This window comes from Mustelus asterias, chromosome 10, assembly GCF_964213995.1.
Source record: "Mustelus asterias chromosome 10, sMusAst1.hap1.1, whole genome shotgun sequence".
NCBI classification, from domain to species: Eukaryota; Metazoa; Chordata; class Chondrichthyes; order Carcharhiniformes; family Triakidae; genus Mustelus; species Mustelus asterias.
This window is the reverse complement of record NC_135810.1, coordinates 90,436,358-90,455,731: the sequence shown is the minus strand read 5'-3', so window position 1 is coordinate 90,455,731 and position 19,374 is coordinate 90,436,358.

Below are 19,374 nucleotides of genomic sequence, written 5' to 3'. Positions count from 1 at the left end.
TTGAAGCTACCCTGTGGTTTAGACCACCACATTAGGCATTCCAGTGATTTGCTGAGGTACTGGCAGAGAGAGAGAGTAACAAGATAACCGATCAAGCAGTGCCCAGAAAGTTAATTTTTACTAGCAATAGGTATTATGTTGGAGGCAAGTGGATCCGTGTGATATAGTGTGGTTATATGTTCATTCACTGAATAATTTGGAACATACATATGATGAACTGTTTAGATGGATCGCTGCATATTTCAGCTACAAGGTAGAACTTCCATCACTTTGTTCCAGTAATATTATTATTTTTTAATTCACTTATGGGTCGTGGGTGTCATTGACTGGGTCAGCATTTATTGCCCATCTCCTAATTAAGTGGCTATTTCAGAGGACAGTTAAGAGTCAACCACATTGCTGTGGATCTGGAATCATATGTAAGCCAGACCAGGTAAGGATGGCAGATTTCTTTCCTTAAAGGACATTAGTGAACCAGATGGGTTTTTACAACAATCGACAATGATTTCATGGTCATCATTAGATTTTAAAAATGTTTTTCATTAATTCAAATTTTACCATCTGCCGTGGTGGGATTTGAACCTAGGTCCTCAGAGCATTAGCCTGGCCTTGGGATGACTAATCTACTGATAATACCACTACGCCACTGCCTGAAACCCAGCCTTTTGATTAGCCCTTGTTGTATTATTGTGAGGCGTGATTTTACCACCTCGCCGTGCCCAGGAAACTAACGTACGATGCTAAAAATTCGATTGGCGCCCAGCACCAAACAGTTTGCTATGCTCCCGGCCCCTTTCCAATGGCGTGAATTTCCTGGGCTCGAAACTTATTAGCATGAGATTAACTGGATTTCAATATCATTAGTGAGTTTGGCATGGCTGCATCCCCCCTTCCGGATGCTTCCCACCTCTCCAGCGAGACATCACGCCAGCGTGAATCACTACTGACCTGCACAAGCGCAGACCTGGCATCATGCCAGGGGGTAGAGGGGATGTGGTGGGGGGGACTATTGAAAAACCCGGGTCGTCGGGGGCATGGCTGGACAGTTGCCTGTTGGGCATTGCCCACCTGCTAGTGCCCAGCAGACACCCTGGCAGTAGAGATCAGGCATCGCCAGTGTGTTGAAGCAGTGCCGGCGGGGGGGCCTGGGTGGGGACAATGACGAGGGTGGGGGGGGGGGGGGGGGGCGCGGGTGGGGACAATGACGAGGGTGGGGGGGGGGATGCTATGCAGGTGGTCTAAGCAGGACGCTATGCAGGGGGGTCATGCAGAGGTGGATCGTGAAGGGGGCTACGATGGGGGGACATGTTGAGGGTCATGATGGGGAGGCATAGAAATATAGAAGATAGGTGCAGGAGTAGGCAATTCGGCCCTTCGAGTCTGCACCATTCAATATGATCATGGCTGATCATGCACTTTCAATATCCCACTCCCACTTCCTCTCCATACTCCTTGATCCCTTTAGCCACAAGGGCCACATCCAGCTTGAACATGTCTGACAAACTGGCTCCAACATCTTTCAGATAGAGAATTCCATAAGTTATGTTGGGGGTCAACCAGGGGACCCATCGGGATGCCCCTGATGCCCCAATGCGGATGACCCCCAGGGAAGAACATGCCACCAATGAAGGGTGGGGGGAGTGGTTTCTGATGTCCATGGGGGGTGGGAGGGGGGTCTCCCAGTGCACTGTGAGATTGGGGCCCCCTTGTGAAATAACGGCTGAGTGCTCTGAAGCCGGTTTCACCTGTTTGTTTAGGCTCCATCCCTCCGTACCGGCGCCAAGCTCCCAACTCTCCAAAAAAGTGACTGAATGTGGAAAGATTGCAATGTGGAGAGCGGCACACATCACCCCATGTTCATCACCATTATGACACTTGGGAAAATTCCGTCCATTTTTCAATCCAGTCAGACTTGTAACCTCTTAGTGTTAAAAACAAACGCTTACATCAATTAATGCAGTGAACTCATGCCTACCTGTTGCTTGTTTGTGCAAATCCATTTCACTTAGGATCCTCACAGCCAGAGAGGGAGATGATTTTAATAAGGTCAGCCTAAGGTGGAATAAACCCACACTCGACAATGAAAGATCACGCTGTAATCTACTGCATAGATCGGACTTTAATCTAGCTTCTCGGACCAGTAACAATTACTGACATTCACAATATGATCATTTTCCCCTTGTAATGTTTTTCTCTGTATGCTTCACTTCCTCAAAGTTCATCACATCAAGAGTTAAGAATGAAAATAACAAACCCTTACTGATTTTCAGTTATAAATGGCATGCTATCCCCTCCTTTAAACTTTTGAATTGAACCATACCAGTGTCAGTGACTGCAATTAAAATAACATTTTCTGATCAGTCTGGTACAACCACGTTCGTTCAAAGTGCTGGAAATTCAATGGATGCAGCTTGGAGTTTTAAGTGATAAGTGTAGTCCAACACTCACAGCATTCAGGACAAAAATGAAGTTCTATAATCCCCAATTTCTGACTGAAATAGAACATAAAAATCAATTAATAAGTTTGAGAACAATTGTTTTATTTAAAAACATGGCATCTCGTTGCTGTATTTAGAACTTAACAATGATGAATAAAGACTTTTAGACGTATTTAAACTTTTGTAGAAGGAAAGGGTTAAGACAGCCTCTGGAAATCTGGTAAAGAAAATATCAGTAATTACTTTTCCTAAGTAACTGAGTTATTTTATAATGCATTGGCAGTTTTAAAACATTAATAATTGTATAATTATTATTCATTCTGTCAGATATAATATCTGCTGTATCACAGAATGTTGTGTAGTATCTCTGAACAGATTGGTCAGTCTGGGTGATAAATTACATCCGGTTAGAGACTGTGGCGCCACGGTGTATTACAGCGATTTGGATTGTGCTCCACCAGATGCTGACATCTTTTCTTTGTTCAATCAATACATTTCCCATTAATATCTTTACAATGAATGAAAAGATGTGGATAGGGAAGTGAGAGAGGGGCTTTTGGCTTACGTCTTTGTGTGTTGAGAGCAAGATTAAGACAATCACAAAATGTAAACGCTGTTTAAGGTACTAATTATTATACACCGTACTGTGTAAGTGTTGGAATGCAAGTCTTACATAAATCGGGCAGTATTTCTAGAGGGTTTTTAGATACAAAAGTCTGAGGGCATGTACCAACTGACTCAAGAACAGCTTCTTCCCGGCTGCCATCCGACTTTTGAATGGACCTACCTTGCATTAAGTTCATCTTCCTCTGCACCCGAGCTATGACTGTAACACTACATTCTGCACTCTCTCCTTTCCTTCTCTATGAATGGTATGCTTTACTTGTATAGCGCGCAAGAAACTTTTCACTGTATGCTAATACATGTGACAAAAATAACTCAAATCAAAATTGTTTATGTTACTTTAGCAGCAGCGTGAGAGTAGCTACTTTAAATGGGATTTAAATAAGATGATATAATCTAGCAGGCAACCCTGCCCTTAGTTTTCTGATGTTTTGAACTGGGACTTCACATCATCACATGAGGTCTCCGAGTGCCTCCAACCAGTAATTCTAATAAACCAGGGGCCATAGTTAAGGAAAATGTAGAGACTTCAATCATATTGATGCATAGCTTTGACAAAGGGTCATCTGGACTCGAAACATCAGCTATTTTCTCTCCCTACAGATGCTGCCAGACCTGCAGAGATTTTCCAGGGTTTTCTCTTTTGGTTTCAGATTCCAGCATCCGCAGTAATTTGATTTTATATTGATGCATATCTCCTTTTGTAAACGTTGAGATTATATGAATTTCCTGAAAGAGCCCCTGACCATAAGGACCAAAGAAAGATGCTGTAAATGTTGTCACAACCTGAAAGATTTCTCCCTTTACAAAGGCTGCCAGACCAGCTGAGCATTTCCAGCATTTTTTGTTTTTATTTCTGAACATAATGTGGATGGACATTTTATTCTGCAGAATGTGGATTATGCGTTTAATGAGTAAATATATTTAATACTCTGATACTTGTGTGACTGACCATTTAAGCCAACAACCAAGTTTAACCTCAGTGTAGATCCAGGTTTGGATCTGATTCTGCATCAAAATAGAGTAAGACAGCACTCATGTCACCTCAGTTTGAGACAGCACTGATCTCAAATCTGATGTGGTGTTAAATCTGGTTTGCAAATTGCTCCTTTGCCTCCCCCACCCTCTGGATAATTTGTAAACTGAACTGACCTTAATTGAAATGTTTCAAGCGAACAGATTATTTCCCTCTTTGATCTCAAACCGTTAACACTTCGAACTTTTAGGAGACAACTCTACATATCCATATGCAGGAGTAGACGATGGCCTGGTGGTATTATCACTCGATTATTAATCCAGAAACTCAGCTAATGTCCTGGAGACCCGGGTTCAAATCCCGCCACGGCAGATGGCGGCACGGTAGAGCAGTGGTTAGCACTGCTGCTTCACAGCTCCAGGGTCCCGGGTTCGATTCCTGGCTCGGGTCACTGTCTGTGTGGAGTTTGCACATTCTCCTCGTGTCTGCGTGGGTTTCCTCCGGGTGCTCCGGTTTCCTCCCACAGTCCAAAGATGTGCGGGTTAGGTTGATTGGCCAGGTTAAAAATTGCCCCTTAGAATCCTAAAATGTGTAGGTTAGAGGGATTAGTGGGTAAATATGAGGGGGTAGGGCCTGGGTGGGATTGTGGTCGGTGCAGACATAATGGGCCGAATGGCCTCCTTCTGCACTGTAGGGTTTCTATGATTTCTATGATTCAATAAAAAATATCTGGAATTAAGAATCTATTGATGACCATGAAACAATTGTTGATTGTTGGAAAAACCCATCTGTTTCACTAATGTCCTTTAGGGAAGGAAATCTACCGTCCTTACCTGGTCTGGCCTACATGTGACTCCAGAGCCACAATAATGTGGTTGACTCTCAACTGCCCTTGGGCAACTAGGGATGGGCAATAAATGCTGGCCAGCCAGCGATGCCCATGTCCCACGAATGAATAAAAAAAACTGTCTCGGCACTCATGGAGCCCTCGGGGAGGTGGTGGTGCAGTAGTATTGTCACTGGACTAGTAATCCAGAGTCCCAGAGCAAGATCTGGGGACACAGGTTCAAATCCTACCATGGCAGTTGGTGAAATTTGAATTCAGTAAAAATCTAATGATGATCATGAAACCATTGTTGATTGTTGTAAAAACACATCTGTTTCACTTTAGGGGAGGAAATCTGCAGGTCTTACCTGGTCTGGCCTACATGTGACTCCAGATCCACAGCAATGTGGTTGACTCTCAAATGCTCTCTGAAATGGACGGCAGTTAGGGACGGGCAATAAATGCTGGCTTAGCCAGTGAGGCTAATGAATGTAAAAGGAATAAAACTTAAACAGAGCAGTTTGGCAGGAGGAGTCAAGTAATGAACTGCCCTCTGACAGGTAGCTACAGATAGGGCCCAATTCTCCAGTGAATGGGGCGCTAGCCAAAAATTGGGATTCCTGATGAGCGTGAGGGTTATTAGGATTCACCTGCCCTATCCTGCTGGCCCCGATTGGGCTCCTGCCCAGAGTGGATAGCAACCCAATAATTCTGCAAACCCAATAATTTGAATGTCATTAGCGGATTTGACAGTCAATCACCAGCCTCTTGCCATTCACCCAACCCGCCAGTGGGAAAGGGATGGTTGCTAACCACAAGCGGATACATGGTGTGTTATACCCCAAGGATCCATGGGAGTGCCACCAACCTGTCAGAAAAGATAGGCATCCTCTCACCACCACTCAAATCAAGGATCACCCTCTCCCACGACACACACCAAGCAGGCATGAGGGTGACCCAACCCGACCCCCCCACCCCCTCAGCCCCTCTTCCCCCTCAGATCCCTCACTCAGCCTCAAACCACCCACTCAGCCTCCCTCATGCCTCAAACCACGCGCTCAGCCTCCCTTCAGGCCACATGCCTTGGCAATGCCAGCAGTGCACTGCCCCCTGGCTTGGTGCATTGGACCCTAAGGAGGATCCAGGAGGTAGGCCCAGTGACCATTTGTCCGTCTGCCACTGCCAGGCTGCAGAGGAAGGATCGCTCAAGGATCCTGGAGGTTGGATGGGCTTGGACTGGGGGCAAGGGGTTGACCTCATCCCTCTCTCCCGGGATGCGGGTGTCATGGCTGGACTGCCGCTTCCAGCCCTGGCAGACCTCAGGATTACCTCTGGCATGGTGATTTCAGGCAGCTTTGTGATCAACATCTGTATTCCTGCCTGTCAGCTGTGAAAATTTTGAAATGGCCAGATCACTTTAACCTCCATGCCCCCTGGTCACCTGTCAGGCTTTTAAATCATTGCAGCACTCCATTCTGCAGCAGAGACTTTCCTTTCTTCTGTCAGAAGCTGCAGGTGTGAGCAGGCCCCTTTGAAGTCCTCTGACAGAGAGGAGATGTCAATTTGATCTGCGGTGGGGTGCGTTGAGGGGGTAGGTGGGGTAGAGGGGGCGAGTGGGGGGGGGGGGCGGTGGTGAATAGTTCCATTCTGCACAGAAGCTAGCTACATGGAGGGAGCCTACCAACTGAGACAATTCAGAATTCCAGGTCCCTACTACCTCATTTCCAATGAGATATTACGTTGCTGGTGCCAGAAATCAAGGATAAGCGTACTCATGTTAATCAATTTGGCACAGAATTGGCGGGAACTCCATAGAACATAGAACATTACAGCGCAGTACAGGCCCTTCGGCCCTCGATGTTGCGCCGACCAATGAAACCAATCTAAAGCCCATCTAACCTACACTATCCCAATATCATCCATATGTTTATCCAATGACCATTTAAATGCCCTTAATGTTGGCGAGTCCATATGCTGCAGGCAGGGCATTCCATGCCCTCACTACTCTCTGAGTGAAGAACCTACCTCTGACATCTGTCCTATATCTATCACCCCTCAATTTAAAGCTATGTCCCCTCGTGCTAGCTATCACCATCCGAGGAAAAAGGCTCTCACTATCCACCCTATCTAATCCTCTGATCAACTTGTATGCCTCTATGAAGTCACCTCTTAACCTTCTCTCTAATGAAAACAACCTCAAGTCCCTCAGCCTTTCCTCGTAAGACCTTCCCACCATGCCAGGCAACATCCTCGTAAATCACCTCTGCACCCTTTCCAATGCTTCCACATCCTTCCTATAATGCGGTGACCAGGACTGTACACAATACTCCAAGTGCGGCCGCACCAAAGTTTTGTACAGCTGCAACATGACCTCCTGGCTCCGAAACTCAATCCATCTACCGATAAAAGCTAACACTCTGTACGCCTTCTTAACAACCCTATCAACCTGGGTGCCAACTTTCAGGGATCTATGCACATGGACACCGAGATCTCTCTGTTCATCCACACTGCCAAGTATCTTACCATTAGCCCAGCACTCTGTAATCCTGTTACTCCTTCCAAAGTGAATCACCTCACACTTTTCTGCATTGAACTCCATTTGCCACCTCTCAGCCCAGCACTGCAGCTTATCTATGTCCCTCTGTAACCTGCAACAACCTTCCGCACTGTCCACAACTCCACCGGCTTTAGTGTCATCTGCAAATTTACTAACCCATCCTTCTACGCCCTCATCCAGGTCATTTATAAAAATGACAAACAGCAGTGGCCCCAAAACAGATCCTTACGGTACACCACTAGTAACTGAACTCCAGGATGAACATTTCCCATCAACCACCACCCTCTGTCTTCTTACAGCTAGCCAATTCCTGATCCAAACCGCTAAATCACCCTCAATCCCATGCCTCTGTATCTTCTGCAATAGCTTACCGTGGGGAACCTTATCAAACGCTTTACTGAAATCCATATACACCACATCAACTGCTTTACCCTCATCCACCTCTTTGGTCACTTTCTCAAAGAACTCAATACGGTTTGTGAGGCACGACCTACCCTTCACAAAACCGTGTTGACTATCCCTAATCAAATTATTCCTTTCTAGATTATTATAAATCCTATCTCTTATAATCCTTTCCAAAACTTTGCCCACAACAGAAGTAAGGCTCACTGGTCTATAATTACTCGCGTTGTCTGTACTCCATGCATCCATGTAGGTAATATTTAACAACGATTGCACTTTTGTCTGTATTCACTCATTTTGCCAAAGTTGCAATTTCATTTAGCAAAGGGTGTTGGATTCTGAGGAAAGGAAATCTAGGCATATAGGACAAGGCAGGGAACTGTTTCGTGAAGGTTTCTCAATGGGGCCACGAGTCAAAGACTGGTCTCCTAGGAGCCACTCACACAATATTTCATCTCCTTCAAGCAATATTTCACCCCATAACTGCCAAATAATGAAAGCACAATCATTACTTCCCGGATAACAGCCATTAAATCACATAATTTTATTTCTGTGGTCAGTTGTCACCTGAAGGTTGTGAACAAACCCTTCTTTTTCATGAAGTTCATCGACAAAAGTGTAATTGTTGTTAAATATTATCTACAAGGATGCATAGAGTTCCCGCCAATTCTGTGCCAAATTGATAAACATGAGTACGCTTATCCTTGATTTCTGACACCAGTAACATAATATCTCATTGGAAATGAGGCAGATTGGACCTGGAATTCTAAATTGTCTCCGTTGGTAGGCTCCCTCCATGTAGCCACCTTCAGTGCAGAATGAAACTATTCACCCCTCCCACCTACCCCCTCAACGCACCCCACTGCAGGTCAAATTGACATCTCCTCTCTGTCAGAGGACTTCAAAGGGGCCTGCTCACACCTGCAGCTTCTGACAGAAGAAAGGAAAATCTCTGCTGCAGAATGGAATGCTGCAATGATTCTCACAAGTGTCATGGACAGAATGTATGTGCTCTTTTACTGCCCATAATTAGGATGTTTTGTATCAAAAGAGGTGTGTCTTTTCTTACCCTTGGAGTGTGTATTCTAATTAGATAATTCAGCAACAAGCTTTCGGGAATTTAAAAAAGGTTATTTATTCTCATATTTACCTCGAATTAACACTTGGTTTCACGCAGTTATGCAAACATGCACACAGACACACAGACACACACACACAATGGACATGGATAAAGATAGTGCATTTTTACAGATTAATTCAGTCTCTAATTTACGATTTTCATTCTTTTATGTGGCAAGCCTATGATTTCTTGTATGGATTCAATAATTTAAAGTTGAAGTGAGAGTCTTGTAAAGTGAAGGATTCACAGCTGGTTGTGAGGTTTCTTGCAATCGAACATCTTGGAGGTTGGTTCTCAGATTAACTTTGAAACTAAAAGGTCAAATACTTGGGCTGCTTGACGATTTGCAGCTTGTTTCAGAGTCTGGTTCTCATACTAGGTGATGAGTGATGGTCCCACTAATCTGCTGATCCTGGGCGGATAAGAATGTAATCCCTCAAATCAGTTTTGATCACCCGACCACTGAGTTAACACTTCCCAGACCAACCTAGTCTAATTTGGATGTGGAAGGCCATCGTGGGAAGTTGATAGTGGCCGTTGTGTTTTGATTTCTCCTTTTATTCAGTATGAAACATGGAGACAGGCAGTCGAGAATCTCCATAGATATTAGGTGTTGGTCCATCTTTAAACAATGAGATGTGTGAATTCCACAGGCGGCAGTGAGGTACCCAGGCCTATGTTCATGTTTAATTGGGTTTTTGTCAGAGTCTTGATACTGTCTGAAGTCCATATGCCAAAGGACCCATGATTCGTAGCAGCCATCATAACAGCTTGTTTGAGGCTGATTTTTCTAAATTATTGACTGAAGGTTCACAGTATATGACACGCCTGTACTGAACATGACACAATTTTTTGATCTGTTACCCTTCATTCAAGAAAACCCTTTGACCTGGCCAAAACCTCTTATGATGTGGACACGTTGTTTTGTATCTTAAAGACTTGATTAGCTGTAAGTATTCGCATTCCAATCATTATTCATGTAAATTGAGTCTGTGTCCTTATATGCCCTGTTTGTGAACAGAATTCCCACTCACCTGAAGAAGGGGCTTGGAGCTCCGAAAGCATGTGTGGCTTTTGCTACCAAATAAACCTGTTGGACTTTAACCTGGTGTTGTTAAACTTCTTACTGCAAAAACTCTTACCCAGCCAAAGTCCCCTTTCTACTGCTTAATATCAAAGCACAGTGGCATAGTGGTTAGCACAGTTGCCTCACAGCGCCAGGGATGCAGGTTCAATTCCCAGCTTGGGCTTGTATGGAGTTTGTATATTCTCCCCGTGTCTGTGTGGATTTCTTCCAGGTCCTCCGGTTTCCTCACACTGTTCAAAGATGTGCGGGTTAGGTGCATTGGCCAAGCTAAATTCTCTCTTACTGTCCCAGGATGCATAGATTACAGGGATTAATGGGGTAAATATGTGGGGTTATGGGGATAAGGCCTGGGTGGAATTGTTGTCAGTGCAGACTCTGCACTGTCGGGATTCTATGATTTATTTCTAATTTGGCACATACATGTACTGCAGCCTTGCTAATCTGGCAGATGTCCCTTTCATTGATCTAGAAGGATCCTGTAGCTTGACAGCTCCACAATGAGGTTTAATTCACTTCTGCAGGAGGAACTGTTCCTGTTCTAGATGCCGACTGTCTGTGTGACACCTTGCAGACAGGACATCTTTCTGACAGCCTGTCTTGTGAAGAGGAAGCAGCAAAAATGGATCTTTGGTATATCCACATACGTAAGGAGATGGGGCTAAAATGCTTGCATCTGCGTTTGTTGGCCCAAGAAATGATCAAATGCATCACAATGGAAATGCAATTAAAAAAGATAAAGGGTGAAATCTTCCAGTTCTTCAGGCCAGCGGGATCTTCTGGTCCCACTGACAGTGCAGCCACGCTTTGGGTTTCCCAGAACCGGGGAATGGAATCAATGGGAAATCCTATTAATAGTGACAGCACCAGAAGATCCTGCCGCTGGCCAACGGCGCGCTGCCTCCCACCGCCGAGAAACATGCTGGAGGGAGGCCGGAGAATCGCACCCTCAATCTTGTACCAAAAACATAGAATGAAAATATCCCTTTCAGAAACCTCCTCGAACAGGCAGACCAAAAGTCACTAGGCCATCCGCTTTTTAGGGGCAAGGTGTGCAGTAATTGCAAAATTTAACCTTGTATTTGTAATGTTCTTCTTCTAACTGGAGTCAAACAAATACTCTACAGAAATCAGGTTTAGGTGAGTTTAATATGCTCTTGATTCCAATAAACAGGTCTGGCAAAATGTGCCATGGTGTTTTCATGGTGTGAAGTCAAGTACTTGTTCATCCAACGCAACTCCCAACTAATAAATGAAGCCATGTAAAATTGGTTTCTGATTCCTCCTTTGTAAAGTTCCTGAACGGAACCCAAAACTCTATGGCCGGAATTGTACTGCCCCACCTGCCACGGGAATTGGAGCGGGAGAGGAGGGGAACATGGAAAGGTCTGTTGACCTCGGGCGGGATTTTACTGTTCCGGGATGAGCAAAGATGTAAAATCCTGCCCAAATCCATCAGATGTTTTGCAATTAATCATAGAGGACATTGAAGTACTGATCCACGTTTCCACAACTAAATTGTAGAGAGATATATATTACACACATGTATTACTAACAGCTTTATAGTGAATGCTCTGTGTGAAATTGATCCTCAAAAATGAACGATTGTTCAGAATGCTTCCAAAATGAATCAAAAATTGTCTGAAGCACAGAGAGGAAGTAAAGGGATAGAGATTGATTTGATTTGGTTTGATTTATTATTGTCACATGTATTAACATACAGTGTAAAGTATTGTCTCGTGTGCGGTATACAGACAAAACATACCGTTCATAGAGAAGGAAACAAGAGAGTGCAGAATGTGGTGTTACAGTCATAGCTAGGCTGCAGCAAAAGATCAACTTAATGCAAGGTAGGTCCATTCAAAAGTCTGACAGCAGTAGGAAAGAAGCTGTTCTTGAGTCGGTTGGTACATGACCTCAGACTTCTGTATCTTTTTCCCGACGGAAGAAGGTGGAAGAGAGAATGTCTGGGGTGCGTGGGGTCCTTAATTATGCTGGCTGCTTTGCCGAGGCAGTGGGAAGTGTAGACAGAGTCAATGGATAGGAGGCTGGTTTGCATGATGGATTGGGCTACATTCACAACCTTTTGTAGTTTCTTGCGGTCTTGGGCAGAGCAGGATTGTCAGAGGTAACCAATGAGTTGCCGCAGGGTTCATTGCCAGGGCTGCTTTTATTTGTAATATGCATAAATGACATGGTAGTGCAGACAAAAGTAAAACTCTCCAAGTCTAGGAGGGACTGTAAGCAATAGGGTTGTCATATACAGAGAACGAGGGAACTGAACTACAAGTGACAGATATCATTTAATGGAGATCATTGCAAACCGGAGATGAGGGGGTTAGCATATGAGGAGAGATTGAGTAGATTGGGCCTGTACTCATTGGAGTTTAGAAGGCTGAGGGGAGATCTTATAGAGACATATAAGATAATGAAGGGGCTAGACAGGGTAGAGGTAGAGAGATTCTTTCCACTTAGAAAGGAATCAAGAACTAGAGGACACAGCCTCAAAATAAGGGGGAGTCAGTTTAGGACAGAGCTGAGGAGGAACTTCTTCTCTCCAAGGGTAGTGAATCTCTGGAATTCTCTGCCCATTGAAGCAGTGGAGGCTACCTCGTTAAATATGTTTAAGTCACAGGTAGATAGATTTCTGATCAATAAGGGAATTAAGGGTTATGGTGAGCGGGCGGGTAAGTGGAACTAAACCACTATCAGATCAGCCATGATCTTATTGAATGGCGGGGCAGGCTCGAGGGGCTAGATGGCCTACTCCTGCTCCTATTTCTTATGTTCTTAAACATTGTGCGATTGTTCAGGTAAAGCACCGGGAAGCAATTCCATGAAACTATCCAAAATATGTGTACATATTCCACTCTATGCATTTTAAGATCTCTCTCCCTCTTTCAACAGCCTTACAGAATATCCACTGAATTCTTGTACAGTATATAGTGTGTCTGATAAAAGATTGACAGATATTGCTGTGTGCTAACAAATAAGCAGTTAAGCCTAATTGTGATAAAACTCAGCTCACTGCTTTCTCTTTCATTAGGGAATGCTGTAACTACTGGTGCCTACATAAAGCTTAGTTTGATAAACTGAAGCAGGGATTGAATGTCCACCTTTCCCAGATCTACAACCCAATTTTGGGGGTTTAATATTGTATTTAACCTTGTCATATGATTAGAAAAGGGACCCAAAATGAACTTGTGTTGGGCCATCAGCAGTTTTCTATTGATTAAACCTAACCAAGGGTCACTCTCATTACTACATTCATATAACATCATTGGACTGTTCTATGTATTAAACATGATGTGGAGATGTCGGCGTTGGACTGAGGTAGGCGCAGCAACAAGTCTCACAACACCAGGTTAAATTCCAACAGGTTTATTTGGTAGCATGAGCTTTCAGAGCGCTGCCCCTTTATCAGGTGAGTGATGAAGGGGCAGCACTCCGAAAGCTCGTGTTACCAAATAAACTTGTTGGACTTTAACCTGGTGTTGTGAGACTTCTCACTATGTTTCCAACCATTTTTTTGTTTAATACAGTCAGTAGATCGGACAGTATCTGTGGAGAGAGAAATGTGTGATTAATCTATGGGGTCAGTAACCTTTCATCAGAACAGTTCATTGATCTGAGACATAGGGCAGTATCTTCCGATCGTGCTTGTCCCAAGGCCAGAAAATCCTGCTCAAGGTCAATGCATTGTTGCATAGTCCTGTCCCGCCCACTACGATTCCCGTGGCAGGCGGGACGGGTAAATTCCACTCACAAAGACTCTCCATGAATGCTGCCAGACCTGCTGAGTGTTTCCAAGCATTTTCAGTTTTTATTGCTGATTTCCAATACCTACAGTATTTTATATTTTGTTTTATGTTAATTTTATAATTATGGTAAAGTCACTTGTGTTTACACAATGCCAGTATGTTTGGCCTTGTCAAATACATGTTGTAAAATATTGACTTTATGAAGACAGTGATTATCGTCGGCTTTGAAATAAGTAACTTATCCATAGCATGATATTCATTTCTGGGATAATAACCTATGCCACTGAAGGACATTCCTAGTCACTGAATATAATTTTAAGGAGTGACAGGTAACTGATTCTGTGCATGCTCCCACTGGTGTCATATTAACAGTCCTTTGTGAAACCAACAAAAGAAAAGGTTGGGACATTTTGTATAAACGTACACAATCTTACCAAATGAAAATTGACCAGTTGTCAATGAAGTACTTGTAACAAATTGGGTGAGGGTATTGGCTCAGCTTTGTAAGACGTGATATCAATGGCAAACAGAACAAAAATTGTCCACAAGAGTTTGCTGCAATCGTTTAAAATTTTTAAAATTTACTCATTAGTGTCACAAGTAGGCTTACATTAACACTGCAATGAAGTTACTGTGAAAATCCCCTAGTCGCCACATTCCGGTGCCTGTTTTGGCACACTGAGGGAGAATTCAGCACAGCCAATGCACCTAGCCAGCACGTCTTTCGGACTGGTGGGAGGAAACTGGAGCACCCGGAGGAAACCCACGCAGACACGGGGAGAACATGCAGATTCCACACAAACAGTGACCCAAGTCGGGAATCTGAACACTGTCAAAGGTTAAGTGAAAGTGAAGTTGGGACCACTGCTTCTCACAATCTACTGTAGTGATGATGTCAAATGTCACGTCCACAAATTCACAGATAGCATAAGGATCTGTGCTAATATTAGGACCTGAGGTGTGTAAAAATACATTGTAATCTGATTTAGATGCAATGGGGAAATGGGCCCACATTTAGTAGATGCCATAATGTTGATAAGTTAATTGTTATACATGTGGGTATGGCTAATACTAAGTATGTATGCATCATTCTTGGCACTGAACTGAAGTTGAGTTGACCAAGAAAAGAGCCTAGCTGTTGCTGTATGTCAGTTTGTGCAGTTGCACAACCTGTGCCATGGAGGCATATAAAATACTGGGGTGGACAAAGAGGACAACTCAGTATAAAGGTGAAAAACTTTGATGTTCCAGGGTGAAACTGTAGCTCGACTTCGTCTAGAATACTGAGTTCTGGTTTGTTACCTTCATATGACCCTGAAAAAAGTTCAAAAGAGGGTCACGAGAATAATATCTGATTTAAAAGTGCTTAGTTTTCATGTTAGATCTAGAGAACCAGGTCTGTTTACTGTACAAACCCGTAGGATCCAGGGACATTTAAATTAAGTGTTTAAAATGTTGAAGGGACAAAATGGAGTCTGTGTGGAGAGAACATATTTGGAGCCAGGTGGCTATGGAAAATGAGGATCATGAATGTAAGCCATGCAAGCATAGAACTAGGTCTGATGTCAGGAGGTTTTCTTTCCGCAGAGTTTGCCAATGGTTACCTGTTTTTATGTTGAGTGTGGATTTGCAGCAATATTTCTAAAAAGAGTGAGGTGAGTGCCTTAATGTGTCTAATAAAATAGCATTGAAACTGGTGGGCCATTGGGTAGTTATCTTGCTCAATGTGATCTCCAGGAAATTGATTTAATCACTTTCATTGCTCAGAGAGGAATTTCCCAGATTTTCTTATGCCTAACGTAGCCTCTAGGTTTTCTAATCTATTTTCCCCCCTCTTCCAGGAGATTGCATGACAATGAATGGGAATCATGATAATTTGTTCATCTTTTCTTGTTCGTCGTACTGTGAAATATAGGGGGGAATCTTGATCACCCCACCCCCCTCACAAACTCTGTTCCAGAGCCTTTGAATCCATGCTTCCTACAATCACTGACTGAGGTTAATCTGGATGTTTGCCGGGTTTGGGATCTAACCCAACCTTAAGCTAATTTCGAGCCCATGTCTTCTTCTTCACCAAGATCGTCACTAACTTCGAGCTCTATAATATTGGCCATCTCCATCTCTCCCTCAGCCCATCTGATGTTCTAAAGAATTCTTTCCTCCAATGTTATCCTGACCGGCATCCCATTATCAACCCTCCATGAAATTCAACTCAAAGAACAAAGAACAAAGAAAATTACAGCACAGGAACAGGCCCTTCGGCCCTCCAAGCCTGCACTGACCATGCTGCCTGACTTAACTAAAACCCCCTACTCTTCCGGGGACCATAACCCTCTATTGCCATCCTATTCATGTATTTGTCAAGACGCCCCTTAAAAGTCACTACCGTATCCGCTTCCACTACCTCCCCCAGCAACGAGTTCCAGGCACCCACCACTCTCTGTGTAAAAGATCTGCCTCGTGATTCTCCTTTAAGCCTTGCCCCTCGCACCTTAAACCTGTGCCCCCTAGTAATTGACTCTTCCACCCTCTGAAATAGCTTCTGACTATCCACACTGTCCATGCCTCTCATAATCTTGTAGACTTCTAACAGGTCTCCCCTCAACCTCCGTCGCTCCAGTGAGAACAAACCAAGTTTCTCCAACCTCTCCTCATAGCTAATGCTCTCCATACCAGGCAACATCCTGGTAAATCTTTTCTGTACCCTCTCCAAAGCCTCCACATCCTTTTGGTAGTGTGGTGACCAGAATTGAATGCTATATTCCAAGTGTAGCCTAACTAAGGTTCTATAAAGCTGCAACATGACTTGCCAATTTTTAAACTCAATGCCCCGGCCGATGAAGGCAAGCATGCCGTATGCCTTCTTGACTTCCTTCTCCACCTGCATTGCCACTTTCAGTGACCTGTGTACCTGTACACCCAGATCTCTTTGCCTATCAATACTTTTAAGGGTTCTGCCATTTACTGTATATTTCCTATCTGTATTAGATCTTCCAAAATGCATTACCTCACATTTGTCCGAACTAACTCATTGTACGTTCTGCAGCCCATATCCTGACTTGCAAAAATTTCTTTTCACCAGCTTGCTAGCCTACACTGGCACCCTGTCTAGCAATGCCTCAATGTTAAACCTCTCATCATTGTGTTCACATCCCTTCATACCCTTACTCCTCCCTGTGTCTGTAGCCTCTTCCAGCTTGGAAGCTAGGCGCGATCTCAGAATTCCCCCTCCAAATTCTGGCTTCGTGGCACAGTGGTTAGCACTGCTGTCTCACAGCACCAGGGACCCAGGTTCGATTCCTGACTTGGGTCACTGTCAGTGCAGAGTCTGCACATTCTCCCCGTGTCTGCATGGGTTTCCTCTGGGTGCTCCGGTTTCCTCCCACAGTCCAAAAGATGTGTTGGTTAGTTGCATTGGCCGTGCTAAATTCTCCCTCAGTGTACCCAAACAGGTGCTGGAGTGTGGCGACTAGAGGATTTTCACAGTAACTTCATTGCAGTGTTAATGTAAGCCGACTTGTGACACTAACAAATAAACTTTAAACTACATACATTTCCAATTTCCTTTGCCCCTCCACTGGTGGTCCTGCCTTCAGCTGTTGAAGCTCAAAGTTTTGGAATTTCCTCCTTAAATATCTCTAGGCTCTCTAGTTCACTCTATTCCTTTAAGATATTTCTTAGAACCCACTTCTTTGACCAATCTTCTGGTCATCTGTCCTAGTATCTCCTTCTATGACTTGGCGGCACGGTGGTTAGCATTGCTGCCTCACAGTGCCAGGAACTTGGGTTTGCTTTCGGCCTTGGATGTCTGTGCAGAGTTTGCACATTGTCCCCGTGTCTGCGTGGGTTTCCTCCATGTGCTCTGGTTTCCTCCCACAGACCAAAGATGAGCAGGCCAGGTGGATTGCCAATCTAAATTGCCCCTTAGTGTCCCAAATGTGTAGGTTAGGTAGATTAGCCATGATAAATGTATGGGTTATGGGAAAGGTCCTGGATAAGGTACTCTATCAGAGAGTCAGTGCAGACTTGATGGGCCGAATGGCCTTTTCTGCACTGTAGGGATTCATAGAATCATAGAATCCCTACAGCGCAGAAGGAGGCCATTTGGTCCATCGAGTCTGCACCAACCACAATCCCTCCCAGGCTCTTATCCCCATAACCCCATGCATTTACCCTAGCTAACCGTCCCCCCCCGACACCAAGGGGCAATTCAGCATGGTCAATCCACCTAACCCGCACATCTTTGGACTGTGGGAGGAAACCGGAGCACCTGGAGGAAACCCACGTAGACACGGAGAGAATGTGCAAACTCCACACAGACAGTGACCCAAGCCGGGATTCGAACCCAGGTCCTTAGTGCTGTGAGGCAGCAGTGCTAACCATTGTGCCATCGTGCCGCCCACAAAATTTATGTACAAACTATGATTCTATTCTGATAATGCTCCTGTGAAACACTTTGCACCATTTTACTTTGTCAAAGCTGCTATAGAAATGTAAGTTGTTGTTGACTTTGTGCAATAATGTGAATGGATTTGTTTTGCATTGTTCCCAATTTTTAGTTCTGTTGAAGTCATAGAGACCACCCCACTTCTTAAAGACTTGGCATGTATATTATTAATCCTAACCAATGCAGGTGGGATCAAACCATAAAGGATAATGCATAATTCACCTCCTGGTTAAAACAACATATTCTGTGCGTTTTTAGTCTAACCTGACAGGATTGTGTGTCACTGTGACTGATGCAGCTATTGCTATCAGGAATAGATATTAGTTGACCGTGAACCAAACATTGGCGAGTGCATTTTTTTATGACGCACAATGTACGCATACACTTCTGTTCAGTGTCTCTCCTTCACATTTCCCTCATTCTTTGTCTTGTCTGTGACGCACACCAATAATGAAAACAAATACTCCAGTCACACAAGGTGTTTCAAAACTCACAAAAGTGAATGGGAAGTCTTGGAAACCAACTTATTCCCACTGCCAAACACCATGCTTTATGTTTTAATTGCAAAGATTGTTTTTCTTAGGTCTTTTAGCTAATTCTTCTCCAATCAATGTTGGAGCCAACCTGTGATACTGCATTGGACCTTATTTTAAGATTACACACAGGAAACAGCATAGCTACAAACAGCCGTATCTGCTGGATTGCTACTAGTTCTAATATACTGATAACTATGCATTAAATATCTATTAAATGTCTTTACCAACATGGCCTTACATTGGGGCACATTACTCAGATTGCTTAGCTGCAACCCCACAAACAACCAGGCCTCAGAATTCTTCTTCAATATGCCATGGGAACATTCCATTTCAAGCGAGAGGAAAAGGAGAGAAAAAGAAACAGGGACCTATGACACTGGGCCCTTTCCTCTTCTAGGTTGCCCTGGGATTACTGGGACTTCTCCCTGTGAGTTGGGATGGGGTGCTGGAGCGCTTATATTTGCAGCAGCTTACAAAATATGTAGGCATGTATTGGTTGTAGCCAATGGTAATGACAACCTATTTAAGGTGCTCTGAGGGGTAATCTAATTGAGGTGTGTCAGACAATGAAACAATATGATGGGTAGATTGAGATAAATAATT